Source organism: Megalopta genalis, unplaced genomic scaffold, assembly GCF_051020955.1.
Source record: "Megalopta genalis isolate 19385.01 unplaced genomic scaffold, iyMegGena1_principal scaffold0153, whole genome shotgun sequence".
Lineage (NCBI taxonomy): Eukaryota > Metazoa > Arthropoda > Insecta > Hymenoptera > Halictidae > Megalopta > Megalopta genalis.
In genome coordinates this window covers 432,132-449,041 of record NW_027476222.1, presented here as the reverse complement: position 1 = coordinate 449,041, position 16,910 = coordinate 432,132, and the positions used below count along the sequence as shown (strand labels likewise).

General features: G+C 25.5%; 1 long non-coding RNA gene and 1 pseudogene across 2 annotated transcripts; both read right to left on the bottom strand.

Moving 5' to 3' along the window:
- Positions 1-3,337: 3,337 nt before the first annotated feature.
- Positions 3,338-6,941, bottom strand: LOC143262588 (uncharacterized). 2 transcript variants are annotated; one of them, XR_013036340.1, is made up of 4 exons: positions 6,546-6,941; positions 6,321-6,483; positions 5,283-6,224; positions 3,338-4,211 (listed from the first exon to the last, which is right to left on the bottom strand). It is a non-coding gene; the product is annotated as an uncharacterized LOC143262588 (long non-coding RNA). The 2 variants fall into 2 exon arrangements; XR_013036341.1 differs by lacking the exon at positions 3,338-4,211 and having other exon boundaries at positions 5,685-6,224; positions 6,546-6,645; positions 6,723-6,933.
- Positions 6,942-10,355: 3,414 nt separating this feature from the next.
- Positions 10,356-14,419, bottom strand: LOC143262587 (cytochrome b pseudogene; annotated as a pseudogene).
- Between the last annotated feature and the right edge of the window lie 2,491 nt (positions 14,420-16,910).

The window sequence follows — 16,910 nt, the reverse complement described above, 5'->3', positions numbered from 1 at the left end:
TCGCCGTTGCTCAGGGCCGGCACCATTCGAATCAGCCCACGCTCCGAGCATCCTAGATCTCGCGGCATAATTCAGTGACTGTAGAGAATACCGCAACATGTTACAATTTCAAGAAATTTCAGTTTATGCAAATACGATGAGCTCAATAAATGAAAAACCAAGAAAGGAATTGGTGGCCAGAACTTTAAAGGACAAACATCTCGAAAGTGAAAACATGTGTGACATGCAGTGTTTTTTCTTCCAGCCACAAAATTTCTTTCTTCCCTGATTTTGTTAAAAGACTTACGAATCACTTTGCAAATAAAGATAAAAAGATACAAAAAGCATGCTTTCCACAAAACAAAAAAATAAACTATTATATTAAAAAAACTACCAAATTGCAGAAAAATAGCCTAGATATATTTTTTATTTAAAATAATTTAATAATTCAAACAAATTTACGTCTTATTTCTATTACTGTATACTATAGCTGGATTAAGTTTTCACGTTTTTCTCGATGGCTGCGTTGATTACTGATCCTTCTGTATACGCTATACGTGACTGTAGCGCGTATATATATATATATATTATATATAACTCAATCGAAAATTGCTTTTTATATTTTGCTAAATATTTTGTGGGTCCTATATATTTTAATTCTAATAAAATTCGTATATATGTAAAAGATATGTATATGTAATATGTTGCGATTCCATGTAATTCCAAACAAAAAAACATGAAAAAAGTGTAGAATAATATTTTTTTGTTTAGGATATAGTTTTCGAGAAAATCGAGATTGAAAATTTCGAAAACAAAATCCTAAAAAAAAGGAAGTTATTCTGTATTTATTCATGTCTTTTTTATGAAGAATAACCCAGTGCCTGTTTGTATATAGTTTCAGGAATACCCTGTATTTTTCAACAGGGTGATGCCGCGAATTTTTTTCTCGAAGATTGATCAGCAAGGTCATATCGCTGAAAATTGTTGCGAAAATCATAACCAAGCATTATGCAAATAGCAGACAATTTCGAAACATTTCCGAATGACAAAAGTGTATTTAAGATGAGAAGGAGCAATAAGAGCAAAAACTAATAAAGAAACTCCGTAGATAATAATGACTGTTAATAAATGGAAAGATGGAGCCACAAAACATTAGGCATTCAATATTATTCCTTGATTTATTGATATACATAATTTTAAGTTAAGTGTGCTAACATTTTGTCCCACTGTATTTCTATAAAAATTCTCTTTTCTCAAATAAAATTGTTTACACTTGCGAAATGCAATTTTATTTCATTTGTGTATGTTTATAGTGGTATATTGCAAATTTATATAGAAACAGTATTTTAGTCGTAATGTTACATAAATAAAAATATTATCCCGAAATGAAAACTAGGAAGCATAATCGGAGACTTGAGACCAAGCATCCACATATTCGACACTTTCCTATCTTTATTTGAAAAACGATTCTATGAATATTGATTTGTTTTTGTTCTCGAATAATGTATTTATGTGTTGATAATTAAATGGTATTTTTATTTGTCGGACAAATTCTCGACTAATAAAATTATTTATTTCGAACACGTCGAATAAAGATACTTATTTTATTAGGACCCTCCAATATCACATAAAGATGAAGTATCTTTTGTTCGTAATGTGATATGATATATGATATATTATATAATATACTGCAAAAGTATCGTACAGTATTTATGAGTCCTCCCGTCCTCGACAGCAATTATAGGGAATACTATTTTATGGCACCCTCAAGTGGCTTTCTCGTTTAGGGTCTCCGACGAGAAGAATCAAGCCGTCAGAGGAATGACTAACAGACGATTCGAGACAATAGATACGAACACGAGTACGCTAGAGGCGAGCAGGACAAGGATGGCCCGCAACATCGAGATCCCATCGAATTAGGAAAGGACGAATGAAATAGTATAAGCTTCTGATAGAATTGTTCGGTACTTATGAATGCATAGAAACATACACCGTTTAAGTTATATAATCACTTTTAATGAAAAACAGCGATGTATCATTGACTGTAGTTTTCATAACAGTCTAATAAGATGTTGGATAATCCTTGGATTTGAAGACTCCATTGCATCTGTGTGTGTGTGGCATAAATTCAATTAATCGAACACAAAACTCAGTCGGAATTTCTGACAATATTTTCGTGATTGTTTCCATTAATTCTGCTTTATTGTTAAAAGATCCCTTTCCCTTGTGATAAATAACCAATTGTCGGATTTCAAAAGACGTATTTCTTCCTTTTCATCCCATTTTCACAAGTAAAGCGTCTGATATCACCAATAATTTCTGTGGTACCGAGTTCTTACAACGGATTTTTATTTGTTTATAAAATTTGTTTATAAACAATATGTATTAGCGGCGTCGTCAATGTAATACAATATTTTACTCTGGCATCAAAGATGTTGTGTCCGAATATTTTTGCAACGTTAAATTTTGTCACAATCTTGTTTATCGCTTATTATACAAAAGAACATGTGCAATAAATAAACAAAATTTATTTTTCTGCTTACTTTAAGAAGTGCAATAATTTTTCTAATAATATCGTGTCCGAATATTAATGCGAGTCACGTGTATCTATTTAGTATAAAGAATGTGAAATAAAACTGTAATAAGAAGCATATACATTCGGGTAAACGATGGAATAAAACATGCTCAAAAATTACTTTTGCCTATATCTTTATCCGAAATATATTTAAAACATTAAGAACTTAATTTTTTTGTGTCATATGAGGAGATCACATAATAAGAAATTGAGAAAGAGCAATATTTATGAAAAAAATTAGCCTCATCGGCGCTCGAACTCGCTCGCTCCATCAACCAACGACGTTGTAATCATAACGAAGATTTTGTATATCACGCATATCATAGTTTCATATCTTGAATGTCGTGTTCCTAGTTAAATAATCGTTTCTTTACATGTAAAACCGTTTAATACTGCATAATATACTTATTAAGTGGACAATATTATACTTAACAAAGTTAAGTACGGAGAAAATGTCGAAAGTTTGGTTTTTATTTTTTATAACATTGTTTCACTCCCACAAAAAATCTGGCAAAGATTGCTGACAACATCAGACATTGCTGCTTTTGACAATATTCTCCGATAGAATTAAAATAGCGAAGACAAGATTTGTCATTTCCGCAAAAATTTGCAACTTTCCGATTTGTTTTTTCGTTCTCTATTTTTTTGTAACCACATTTTACAATCGAAAAATCTGAAAAAATTCTCTAACATGTGGCCTGTTATTAAAAATGGATCAAATCTTTTTCAAAATTTTAAAATGCCATCGTTCATCAGTTGGTAAATATGAACAAAACTTTGAAACTGTTTTAAGTATTATATTTAATTACATATTTTGAGGTTAGCAATCTGTTGTTAAGAAGTTACCAAATTTTCGGTTAAATCACTGCATACTACGTCGACGTATTTTTCGTCTGCTCTCTAATGCGGCACGGTTTGCACCGAATGACGTGTTTATAATTAATCGATTAATTTAATCATTTTCCAGTTATTTTACTTTATTATTAATAAAAATATTAATACAACTTCGACAAACGCAAAAGTAGACAGCAATTAAACAATGGATATAATTATAATGCAATGCGACACTTTTTTATTTCTTATTTTTTCTTAACGGTAATTGTAAGATTTTTCCCACTGTAATTGTGAGGTTTTTGTGATTAAATTAAGATCAAATACAATATAATTGTAATATGTGTATATATATATAATATATTATATAATTGTAACGTGTAAGATTATATCTTACAAAATTACAAATTTTATAAAAAATATCAATATACTTTTCATATTAATACTTACTTAATCTTTTTTATTACAACCAATAAAACGACAACATAAACATTTTTGTTTTTGTAATTTATGATAAAAAATTAGTATTGAGATGAGCCGATTTATACATATTTTGTTTGTTCTTATTTTAATCAGAAAAATCTCACGAACACATTTATGCAAATTTTATTTGAAGATAAACAAAAAGAAGGATGTTTCATCTTTGCATTATGTATTTTGTACCTGTTGTCCCATATTCAAGCCCGGATTAGATTACGATCCATATGACTCGTTCGACGTTGAATTTTTTCGGCATGTCAAGCGGATTTCCCGAAACCCGATGTTTGGAACGGGATGAGAAGACGTGTATCGGGTCGGGACGAGATCCCGACAATATTCAAGGTTCCTGAAAACATTCGATTTCCTATGCTACCAATTATTACATAACGACACATCGCCGTACCTAGTACACAATCGACTAGCGCGAAAAGATGTTTTCAACAATTGGAGATATCGTTGCAATCGAGAGAACCAAGCTATCACATACTGTCATACGTAGAGAATTTAAAATCAAACTATACACATTTTACTTTTCTGATTTCTTAAAAAATATAAAATTTTGCAAGGTAAACTGCAACAATGGAAATAAAAAATTTTAAACTAGGACCGTATTTAAAAAAAGACGCGCTCTTGAATCCCAGTATTTTAGGAAGTCCCAAACATTTTCGGAAAACCCGAAAGTTTCAATATCCCGTCCCGATTCCGAAAATCGTTCCCGGTCCCGTCCTGATTCGTACTCGTACACCTCTAACATTGATGTCTATTATATAATATAAATACAAATTTTATGATAACCGAAATCTATAAGGAACACAAAATAATTAACAAAATATAAAAATCAGTTTTCGATCGAATTACTGCGCTCTTGAAAAATGAAAAAGTTAACTACTATGTGTCAGTTACTGAGCCTTTTCTAATTACCATGTGCCAATTTCTGATCACTCATTTAGTTACTGTGTGTCGATTTCTGTGCACTGATCTAATTACTGTAATCAGTTCTAGGTAAATACTAAACTTCGAAAATTGTATGAGCTTTAGGTATCATAATTTATTATACATATTTCAGTACTTGCAAATATTATTTTAAAAAAGGTGGCCGGAGGTTGCATGCAATTGGAATTTTTGGGTGAGGTGCGTAGACCAGCCGATGTTTATTTCGACACGGGTGGCTACCTTTAAGGTTAGGATGAGGTGCGTAGACCAGCCGATGTTTATTTCGACACGGATGGCTACCTTCAAAGAAGTTAGGATAAGGTGTTTGGAGAAATTGGTGTTAGGGTGCCTCGTAACTTTGTTAGAAAAAGAAATAAAGATTACGCGTTGAGTTTTAACAATTGTAAGTGAGTGTTCGCGGACTCTAACGCGCTCTCAGTTTTTCGCACTGAACCGACAGGGGCTTCTGACTCTAGGTTGTTACCTCGTAGATTGGTTGAAAGAGAATTGAACTCGATCTCACTAACGTTTACGTGTCGACGAATGTCACGTAACTAGCCCAAATTCCGGTCGCGTTTGAGCCCTTTATATACTGAGACTTTTGTGGAAAAATGGTAGTGGGGGTGTTGCTATGTGGTCCGATTCCAGAACGTTCGTCGTTCTGGCTGGCGCCAGCCTGGCGTATGTGTGCCTTCAGGAAGGAATATAAAAAAATACGTGGGAGATTCTCCGTACGTTACAAAGGAAAGAAAATTACATGCAGTGTCTATACATTTCACAGACCAAGAAAATAACGTTAAATGCAACACGTAGTTTTTCATAAGAGGGCTCGGTAATCAATGCACACATAAAAAAAGACATGAAAACTTAAAACAAGACGTAAATATACCTAGGCAGTGGATTATTTATTATTTTTCTGTAATTTTGTCGAGTTTTATAGATATAATAGTTTATTCTTTTGTTTTGGAAAGCATGATTCATAGGGTAAAATGACATCAAACCATTATTAGAAATTTAAGTAGCTAGTTTTCGCATTTCATAAATCTTAAGAAGTTAAACTTTTGATTCAGTTATGAAAATTACAGGTGAAGAGACCTAGTCAAATAAAATGGTCTTCGTTCTGTGACACTATGTTTTCTGAAGCATTCTTTTATATATCTTGAATATATTAGATCAATTGAGAATAAACATAAGAAATTATTGTAAGATCGGCAGTACCCCAAAGTAGCCATGTTGCAGTAACGAGGACAATCGTTTCCGACTTCAAAATGTCGTGGCCACTTAACATATAAACGACTTTTCAGTCGACATTTCGAGCTCTACATTTAATTATTGTACGATGCACTAAAACACTTGACGGAGCATTCATCGCAGGTAGCTGTTAAGATAGCTGTTAAAGTGATAAGGTACCCTGCGAGTTATTGACCTAAAAATATAAAAATAACTGTCTGTTAAATATGAGTTACCTAGAATCATATGATACAGCAACCATTAACTGCTATTGTAAAAAAATACTTAGTACCTAGAACTGTCGTAATGGGGAAGGTCAACTTCTGCCAATGAAATTCTTATTCAATGAAGAACGGGTCCATTCCATTCGTAAAGTAATACATTAAAAAATAGTATATCAGTCATCCCTTTCACAATATATACCTGGTTTGTGAGAAATAATATCCACAGCCTGTCTGTAATTTAAATGGAGAAGCGAAAAATAGTTTACCAAGAAACTTATAAGAAACAGGCATACCTTGCAGCGACACACGGTCGGCGATCAAATAACCATTCGAACTGTCCGCTTTCAGATGTCGTGGATTGGGCGAGAAATATCTTCCTTGATGTTTATAGGCCTGGAAATGACTTTATTCTTTTACTATTTTCACGTGTACAGCAAACTTCACTGATGAAAACGTCGCCAGCCGCGTACCGATACGGAGTTATAGTCGTCGATTATCAACAACTATAAAAACAAGCCGTGAGGGTTAGCCTAGCTTCCAGTGTAGCTGAGTAGAATCCATTCTTCTTTTAGTTTAATAGCGAGGTTAGGACCTCGTCATGGTAACGGTCAGATGTAGTTCAAAACAACACTTCTCCGTCAGCCCAGCCGTCTCACGGCGAGACCATGTCTGTGGACCATACTGATCTGTGAGTTTTACGATGTCCCCACGATGACGTTTGTATAAATGGACCTCAAAGGTCGTTACGTTACCTTTCATTTGGCATGCTTACGGGCACTCTTACACTATTGTTTAATTAAGTTATAATTGAATTGAATTTTATGATTAAAATATTATAACTTATTTTATTTAGATTTAATTGAATTAAATTATGTTAAATTTGTTAGTTATGATTTAATTAGATTGTTGGAGTAAATATATTTATTCTATTTTAATTGTGGATAAAAAACTAGTTATAAATTTATGAATTAATATAAAAATTTAAATAGTTTTTATATGAGTTTTGAAGCAGAGATTAATTTTTAATATTAAAAATGAAAGTTTCAGTAAGAAATTTAAATTAAATAATGGTAAATTTAGAGTTAATATCAGTAACCACTGATCAAATTATTGTTATTAGTTAATTTTAAAAATTTTAAAATTTTTAAAGAATGCTTAGATATAAAGTAAATAAATATTAGTTTGGTGAAAATTTTAATATTAATAAGTTTGATAATTAAGATTTAATTGTTTAATAAGGTTTATCAAAAAATTAGGATTAGAATATTTTATTATAGGATTCAAATTTATTTATTTAAAATTAATAATATAATTTGAAATATTAAAATTAAATAATTTTGTTTAAGATGAATTTTATAGGCAATTGATGAGTATAGGATTAATTTGTAACATAAAAGAATTTAATTTTTATTTTGATTTAGGCTTGATAAAATTATTTAATTGAGTTATAATTGAATTTAGTTTCTAATATAAAGTTAGGGGTAATTATTATTAGAAAAATATAATTGAATTATAGTTAATTAGTATGATGATTGTAATTGTATATTTGAGGGTAGATTTATTAAGATGAGGTTTATTGGTGATTTATAGTGTAGGATTAAATTTATAATATATATAAGAATTTAACTTTTATTCTGATTTAGGGTGATAAAATTATTTAATTGGTTTATAATTGAATTTAGTTTCTAATATAAAGTTGGGGGTAATTAATTGTTAGAAAAAGATAATTGAGTTGTATTTAATTAGTGTAATGACTGCAATTGTATATTTGAGGTTAGATTTATTTAAGATGAATTTTATTGGTGATTAATAAGTGTAGGATTAAATTTGTAATATATAAGGATTTAAATTTTATTTCGATTTAGTTTTGATAAAATTATTTAATTGAGTTATAATTGAATCTAATTTTAATATAAATTTAGGTTTATTTCACATGAATGATAATTAAATTATTATTGATTAAAATATAATGATTAAAGTATTATAATTTATTTTATTTATTTAGGTTTATTTGATTAAATTATGTTAAATTTGTCAGTTATGATTAATGATTTAATTATTTTGTTGGAGTGAATATATTTATTTTATTTTAATTATGGATAAAAAATTAGCTATACAATTTTGTTTATAAATAAAATTTATTAATTAATATAAAAATTTAAATAGTTTTTATATGAGTTTTGAAGTAGAGATTAATTTTTAATATTGAGAGAGAGAGAGAGAGAGAGAGAGAGAGAGAGAGAGAATGAAAGTTTGAATAAGAAATTTAAATTAAATAATGGTAAATTTAGTGCCAGCATCAGCGGTTAAACTATTGTTATTAGTTAATTTTAACAATTTTTAAATTTTTAAATTTTTAAAGAATGATTATATAAGTATTAAGTAAATAAGTATTAGTTAGGTGAAATTTTTAATATTAATAAGCTTAATAATTAAGATTTAATTATTTAATAATAAATTTATTTATTTAAAATTAATAATTAAATGTAAAACATTAAAATTAAATAATTTGGCGGTTTTATATTCTTATTAGAGGAACCTGTAATTAAAATTGATAGATTAAGCTTATGTATTGTCGTTTTCAAATTTTATGAAGATGTAAACTTTGTAATATTATAATATATATTTTTATAAATTAGTTGATAGCAATCCAGATAAAAATATAGTTTATCTAAGGCATTATATGGGTTACTTTGAATTTAGAATTTTCTGGGGCTGTATTTAATTATAGTTATCTGGATAGGATTTAAAAGTAAATTTAAATAATTATTTAAGTTGAAATAAGTTGTGTAAAGTGTACAAATTGCTCGTCACTTTCATTATAAATGGAATAAGTCGTAACATAGTAAAGGTATTGGAAAATGTTTTTATTAAAATTTTAGTTTAACAAAAAGTGTTTCATTTACATTGAAAGGTTTCTTATTAAGGAAAATTTTATTATTTATATAATTTATGCATATTATTGGGTTGTTAATTTAATATATTTAAAAAAAGTAATTATGTGATTATAAGTTGTAGTATTTATTTAAGAATAAACTTAATGATTTTAAAATGATGTATTGTAGAAGAAGAAAGTAATATTAGTATAAGTAAAAGTTATTTTTGTACCTTTTGTATCAGGGTTAATTAAAATAAAGTTAATGTTTTTAATTATTTCGAAAGTAAAAGAGTTAATGTAATATAATTTTTTATGTATCATAATGATTATTAACATTGAATTGGATGTGGAAAGTAAGTCGGTTTTATTGATATCTAGTTTTTTTAGAAATGAATTTAATTCATATATTGATTTATTTTATTATATAAATGATTATTTAATAAAAAGGATTAATAGAAAAAATTTATCCTTTGTAACTTAATTTAATTTTATTTGATAAGTTCAATTTATATAAACCCAATTTATAACTAAATTTTAAAATTAGAATGTTTAAAACCTTAAATTTTCAATAATTTTAATCAATAAAATTATATTTATGCTTAGAATAATTTTATTATTTTTTTATAACTTAATTTAATTTTATTTAATAAATTCAAATTAAAATCAATTTATAATTAAACTTTAAAATTTGAATGTTTAAAACCTTAAATTTTCAATATTTTTAAACAATAAAATTAATGTTTTATAAATAATTTAATTATTTAATAATAATTTTATTATTTTTTATTTGATAAAATTGTTTTTAATTTATAATTGAATTTTAAAATTAGAATATTAAAGATCTTAAATTTTCAGTGGTTTTAAACAATAAAATTAAATAATCTGTTTTATAGACAATTTTATTTTATTATAATTTTATTTAATTTATTGAGTAATTTATATTTAGGTATTAATTTAAATTTTTAATTTTTAATATTAATGGCAATTTTATATTTATGTAATTTTTATAGATTTAATATAAATTTAAGTTTTTAATTTTTAGGTTAGTTTAGAGATTTTATTAAATTAATATTAAAATGGATATAGATTTTAAATTTGATATTGATTTGTGTTAATTTTTGGTTTAAATTTATAAATTAATATGGTATTTATTATAAATTAAGTTAATAAATAATTGTATATTTATATTATATTTTCAAAATATATGCTTTTTCAAGCTCATTAACTAAAATAATAGTTTGTCTCAAATTGAGTTTAATATTGGAGAGATAATAAAATAAGAGAAGTATAAAATAGTAAAGATTAGTATTAAATAGGTAAAAGGGTATTCAATTAGTTGCCCTCCAAGTCATGTTAGTATAATAAATGAAAGGATAAATAATCAATAAGTGTATTGATTTAATCAGTAGAATTTATTAGATGAGTATTTATTTAAATTTAATATAGGTATGAACAATAAGATTATAAAATTGATATGAATAAGCCAATTACCCCCCCAAATTTATTTGGGATTACTCGAAGAATTGTGTAAGCGAATAAAAAAATATCATTCTGGTTTAATATGTTCTGGTGTAATTATTGGGTTAGCTAAAATAAAATCGTCTGGGTCTGAGAGTATATACGGGGATTTTATGATGACAATAATAAAGATATTAATAATTCATATGTATCCGAAAATGTCTTTGATGAAAAAATGTGGATAGAATCTTGTTAAATAATATTTATTTCTTGTCCCTAAAGAGTTTGATGAACTTTTATTGTGAAGGAAAAATAAATGAATAATTACTAATAATAGAATGATAAATGGTATAATAAAATGTAAAGTATAGAATCGATTTAATGTGGCATTATTAATAGAGAAACCTCCTCAGATATTTAATAGAGGATTTAATTTCGTTTTTTATTGAATTTTGAGTTTTTCATAATTTTTGATGAATTTAATATATTTAATTAAATCTTTAATTTAATTTTTAATTTCTCATAGGGGTTGAATATATCTTATTGAGCATGTTTTTAATGAGAAATATATAAGTCATATCATATTGTTATTGAAGTTAATATTGATAGCGGATATAAGTATACATTGTAAATGTTATAATTGTTTGATTGGCTAATTATATATATTGAATAATTTTTTTTTTGAAAGTATACGAAATATGAGGCTAATGTGAATTTGAATATAATTAAGTAAAAATAATTGAAGTTGCTAATTTTTGTATTTAAATAATTGTTATCTGTTAATCTTATAAAATATAAGAATATAATTATAATACCCCTAACAGTAGAGATAAAGATTATATAGTAATACATAGATCTTTGATTAAATATGTAATTTACTATCAATATAATAATTGTAAATGTAATTAATAGTATTATATAATTTAATGGCATAATTTTATTTTTTATATTAATAATAATTAAAATATTTATTAAACTGAATGTAAAAATTTTTATTCACAAATTTCGTTAATTGAGATTATCATATATTTTAAGTTTTATACTTAAGTTTTTATTTATAATAATTATTTATTAGGAATTTACAAAAAATAGTATAAAGAAAACATTAATTTTGGGGATTAAAAATATATATAGATAGATTTATTTTTTTGAAAATTGGTTGAGTAAGTTAAAAGTAAGATACTAAGTTTAATTTACAAAATTAATGTTTTAATTAAACTATTTAACTATATCTAATTAACTTTGATTTTTTAATAAGATTTAATTTAATTATATTTTTTTTATTTATTTAAGTTTTCTTTAAATTTAAGGGAAGATTTTTTATATTATTAATTAGATTTGAATTTATTTTAATATATTTATTGATAATAAATGTTATTATCAATTCAAGTGAGGGTAATGATTTTTTATTTATTTATTTATTAGTTATAGGGGTTAGAGTGAAAGAGTGTAGTTGGTATTACTTTATTAATTAGAATGATTTGTGAGAAAGGTAATCAAAGATTAAAAATTTTAAATTTAAGTGTATAATGAAAATTCAACATATTTGTCGTATTGGGAGGCTTGTTATTTGTAAGCCGAGATTCTGTTTGGAAGACCGTTACGATACGGGACTGCGTCAGGGTACTTAAGACATAGGCCAGATGGTGGGTCATAAAAAGGGACAGTTCTCTACGCCGGCTAAATCTATACCTGCAGTCAGTCACAGCCGAAACATTATATGGTACAGACGTCCTTCTTTTCTACTGTAGTTTTATATATTTTCGACCGCTCCGCCTTTAGCTAGATTCAACTTTCCCACAATATTATTAAGTGTTATTATATTATTTGGGTTTAATTTTTTTAGAGGGTACTCATTTAGTTACTCTATATTTGGGGTTCATGAGTATTCTTTTGCTTTAATTATAATAAGGTTATGAATTTTTTTGGTATTATTTTTTAATTTTTGGATTGTGAAAAATTATATGTTTGTATAATTATTTTATTGATATTATTGTTAAGATTGTTGGTTTATTTTTCTTCATTGAATTTATATTATTTTTATTTAAGATTTGAAGTAGGATTATTATTAATTTTTTATTTGATTGTAAAATGGGGTAATGTGGGCCTAATCGTTTAGAGGCTGCATATTATATTATGTTTTATACTTTATATTTTTCTTTGCCTTTATTGGTTTTTATATTTGTGGTGGAGGATACAATAGTAACTATATCTATGGATTTTTTAGAATTTCTTTATGATGGAGAAGATGATGGTTCTGGTAGTGAGTCGTTGTATTTATTTTTTTATATATCATTTTTTATTAAAATTCCTTTATTTATATTTCATGGTTGATTATTAAAAGCTCATGTTGAGGCTCCTGTTTTTGGATCCATGATTTTAGCTTCAATTTGATTAAAAATGGGTACTTATGGGATATTACGAATATCAGTAGTATTCGATGAATCTTTGATAAATTCAAATAGATGAGTTATTATTTATAGTTTATTAGGTTCAATTATTTTGGGATTAAATTGTTTACGGCAATTAGATATGAAACTTTTAGTGGCTTATTCTTCAGTAGTTCATATAGGATTATTAGTTAGAAGTATGCTAACATTTTATGATGTTAGTGCTAAGGGGTGTTATATTATGATAGTAGGTCATGGTTTATGTTCTTCTGGTTTATTTTATTTAGTTAATGTAAATTATAAGGAAACTAATAGGCGATTAATATTAATTAATAAGGGCATATTGAATTATATACCAAAGATAAGATTAATGTGGTTTTTATTTTGTTCATCAAATATAGCAAGCCCAATTTCATTGAATTTGGTTAGTGAAATTTTAATATTAATGGGGTTAATTATATGAAGTAATAGTTTGATTTTATTATTAATATTGTTGCGAATTACTGCACTTCTCCCGCGTCGCGGCATTTTATTTACAATAGAGTACATAAACTATAATATAACTAAATTCAATTATGTTAGAGATCTTTGAATTAGATGGTGTTGATCGCTCGACGGTCCGATCCCCACTCTCCGATTGTCTGTTGATAACACACCTCCGTGGCAACCCCTCTCTTCTATTTTTCTTTAAGGAGTTGCTCACAACAGGGCAGTTTCACATTACAGCGACTTGATTTGGACAAGTCGCCGTAACAATATTATTATGTTTTTTTGGGGTTTTATATTCTTCGTATATATATATTATTATACTCAGCATGGGGAAATGAATTATTATTTAAAAATTAAAGGTGGTAAATATATTGATTATTTAGTTTTAATATTACATTGAATTCCTTTAAATTTATTGTTTTTATGATTAGATTTATTTTATTTAAATAGTTTACATAAAAATTTTGGATTGTGGGTCCAAGGAAATATTTATTTATTTTAAATTATAAATCTTTTGATTATTTTTAGGTTATTTACATTTATATTGAGTTTATTATTATTTTTAATAAGGATACTTATAGAAATATTTAAAGTTATGATTTTATTTGAGTGAGTAATTGATAATCTTAATTGTATGAAATTTAGTTATTTATTATATTTGGATTGAGTAGGTTTGATGTATATTAGAGATGTGTTATTTATTTCTGGGTTTATTATAATTTATTCGGTTAATTATATTGTTGAGATTATTTATTTGTATATAGGTTTTACAATAGACTTGAATATAAAAGGTATACATATATACATATATATATATATATATATATAATAATAATATAATAGAAAAGTTATAAGCACACTCGCTCTCACGGTTCTACTTGATGCGAAGCTCACACGGAAGTGAAAAACAGTCGCAACACAAACCACGCTCGATCACACAACCTGCAGGCATTGCTCACATGTATATTAGGGCGTATTTCCAACATATATAGAAGCGGATATTTATTTGTTTCGTTTTATTTATTTATTATTATTATTTATTTTATCAATGTGTTTAATGATTTTAAGTCCGAGAATATTAAGAATTATATTAGGTTGGAATGGTTTAGGGTTTATTTCATATTATTTAGTAATTTATTATCAAAATAAAAGTAGCTTAAATTCAGGTACTTTAACTATTTTAAGTAATCGGGTGGGTGATTGGTATTAGTTCAATAAATGGTTCATGACATTTATTGTTATATAGTATAAGGTCTTTATGTTTATTTATATTAATATTAGCTATTATTACTAAAAGTGCTCAATTACCATTTTCTTCATGATTACCTGCTGCGATAACTGCCCCAAATCCTATTTCATCTTTGGTTCATTCATCTACGTTGGTTACAGCTGGGGTATACTTATTTACTCGTTTTAATGATTTTATTTTCATGAATGATAATATAATAAGGTATATATTTATAATTTTTAGATTTACTATATTTATATCCGGGATGATGGCTAATTTTGAGATAAATATTTAAAAAATTATTGCTTTATCAACTTTGAGTCAATTAGGGTTTATAATAAGTATTTTAAGAATAGGTTACGTTGAGTTGAGGTTTTTTCATATATTAATTCATGCTTTTTTTAAATCTTTAATATTTATATGTGTTGGGAGATTTATTCATAGAAATATAAATTCTTAGGATTTACGATTGTTAAGGGGTTTGTTATATTTGTATCCAATAAAATCAGTTGTTATAATTATTTCTATTCTGAATTTATGTGGATTTCCTTTTTTATCAGGGTTTTATTCAAAAGATTTAATTTTGGAGTTTTATCTAATTAATAAGATAAGTATTATGGGGGTTGTATTAATATATTTAGCTACTATTTTTACTATTAGATATTCAATTCGAATAATTATAATTTTAGTTAATAAAAATAAAAATATGTCTATATATATATAATAAAAATAAATTCTATATATACATGTAAATTTTTTATAATAATATTAATTTTTGTTTTGGCTAATATTTATTTTATTAATTAATAAAGAATTTTTTTTTAACAATACTTGATAAAGAATTATTGATTTATTTAAGATTTATTGGTTATATAGTTTATTTTTATTTGAATAAGATTAAATATAAAATAAAGGGTATATTATTTATTATTAGAATGTTTTATTTGAATATTTTTTATAAAATTATTTATGTTAATTTAATGGAAAAAATTAGTATATTTTTATATTTTGAGAAGATAATTAAATTGATAATGGGGTATAAATTGGTGAATTTTTATTTAATTTACAAAGTTTTTAAAAAAACAAGTTATTGAAAGAATTATTTAATTTAATTTTTTTAATTCAAATTTATGTATTTGTTATTTATTTGTTAGCAATAATGACAGTGATTTATTTAAATAGCTTAATTTAAAGTATAATATTGAAAATATTAAGGTAATTTTTAATTTTTAAATATTTATAAATAAATTCAATTAATTTTATATTGAAAATATAATGTTTTATTTAAACTATATAAAAAATAAATTTAAATAGAAATATAAATGTTTAATTAACATTGAATTTGGAATTAGAAGTTCTAATTATCATATATTTCTTTAATTGGTTACTACAACAATGAAATTATTAACAATAATTTACCTCAGTATTTGGTTTCAATTAAGATATAAATTTTATTTAAATTTAAAATGCAATTTTAATATTATTGTTTAATTAATATCCTTTGTAATGAGTAAATTGTAATATAATAAATAATATTTGTAAATTATTTTCCTTTACATAATTAAAAAATTTATTTAAAGTAATTTGACAGTCATTCGCATCAGAGTCTAATAATTAGGATAAGTATGAATATAAAGAAAGTGTGTGTGTATATAATGTGTGTGTGTGTGTGTGTGTGCTATGGTTGATACATTTTCTAATAGTCTGTAAATAGGTAAAATTAAAATAATTTCGATGTCAAAGATTAAGAATAATAAAGTTATAATATAAAAATTAATAGAAAATGGTATATGAGAGTTAGTCATGGGGTCAAATCCACACTCAAATGTGGTGTAGATTTTTCACGATTTTTAACTAACTTTATTGATGAGGTGAAGTTAATAGCAAAGATTAAAATTAGAATTAAAGAGAAAATTAATATAAATGTAATTATACATAAAATTATATATATTTTTGTCAAAAATTATTTAATTGGAAGTTAATTGTATTATATTTATACTATATAAATTATAATATATAGAATTAGTCAAATAACATCAACAAAATGTCAGTATCAGCTTGTTGCTTCAAAATGGAAGTGGTGAATTATTGAGAAATGAGATTTTATTATTCGAATTAAACAGGTTATCATAAAGATAATTCCTAGAAATACATGCAAGTCATGAAATCCTGTTGCTATAAAAAAAATTGATCAAAAAATTCCATCATTCAATTA